This window comes from Phyllobates terribilis, unplaced genomic scaffold (genome assembly GCF_046119375.1).
Source record: "Phyllobates terribilis strain yellow unplaced genomic scaffold, ASM4611937v1 Scaffold_10__3_contigs__length_209671492, whole genome shotgun sequence".
In the NCBI taxonomy this organism is placed as follows: domain Eukaryota; kingdom Metazoa; phylum Chordata; class Amphibia; order Anura; family Dendrobatidae; genus Phyllobates; species Phyllobates terribilis.
The window spans coordinates 156,465,969-156,467,425 of NW_027362770.1; positions in this window are offsets into that span (position 1 = coordinate 156,465,969).

Genomic DNA, 1,457 nt, shown 5'->3' on the forward strand with positions numbered 1-1,457 from the left:
AATCTTCATCCCAAAGGTGTTGGATGGTGTTGAAGTCCAGGCTCTGTGCAGCCAGTCAGGATCTTCCACACCAAACTCTCACAACTTTGCCTTTATGGTCCTTGCTTTGTGCATGGCTGTAAGCCATAATCATCAACATTAACAGAAATAAACACGTGAAATAGATCACTCTGTGTGTAATGACTCTATATAATATATCAGCTTCACTTTTTGTATTGAAGAACTAAAATAAATTTACTTTTTGATGATATTCTAATTTAGTGAGATGCACCTGTATATACATTCTCCATCCTGGTTTATATGTCCCTTATTCTGGGACTCATCCTGATATATATCCCCAATGTTCTGCCGCTGTTCTTTAATGTATAGTATAAAATCATCCATTATACTCATCAGGGCCAAAAGTCATGGGGCATAATGCACTCTCCATAGGCCTCCTTACAATATACTGCACAGCCTATAGTCATCCATAAAGTTTTAATGTGCCTCATAGTCACCCATAACGTTTAATGCACAGCCCATAGTCCTCCATAAAGTATAATGCACCTCATAGTCACCCATAACGTATAATGCACAGCCCGTAGTGCTCCATAAAGTATGATGCACAGCCCATAGTCACCCATAAAGTATAATGCACAGCCCATAGTCACCCATAAAGTATAATGCACAGCCCATAGGCCTCCATAAAGTATAATGAGTCTCATAGTCACCCATAAAGTATAATGCACAGCCCCTAGTGCTCCATAAACTATAATGCACCTCATAGTCACCCATAAAGTATAATGCACAGCCCATAGTCCTCCATACAGTATAATGTACAGCCCTTAGTCCTCCATAAAGTATAATGCACCTCATAGTCACCCATAACGTATAATGCACAGCCCGTAGTGCTCCATAAAGTGTGATGCACAGCCCATAGTCACCCATAAAGTATAATGCACAGCCCATAGGCCTCCATAAAGTATAATGAGTCTCATAGTCACCCATAAAGTATAATGCACAGCCCCTAGTGCTCCATAAACTATAATGCACCTCATAGTCACCCATAAAGTATAATGCACAGCCCATAGTCCTCCATACAGTATAATGTACAGCCCTTAGTCCTCCATAAAGTATAATGCACCTCATAGTCACCCATAACGTATAATGCACAGCCCGTAGTGCTCCATAAAGTATGATGCACAGCCCATAGTCACCCATAAAGTATAATGCACAGCCCATAGTCACCCATAAAGTATAATGCACAGCCCATAGTCACCCATAAAGTATAATGCGTCTCATAGTCACCCATAAAGTATAATGCACAGCCCCTAGTGCTCCATAAACTATAATGCACCTCATAGTCACCCATAAAGTATAATGCACAGCCCATAGACCTCCATACAGTATAATGTACAGCCCTTAGTCCTCCATAAAGTATAATGCACCTCATAGTCCACCATAAAGTATAATGCACC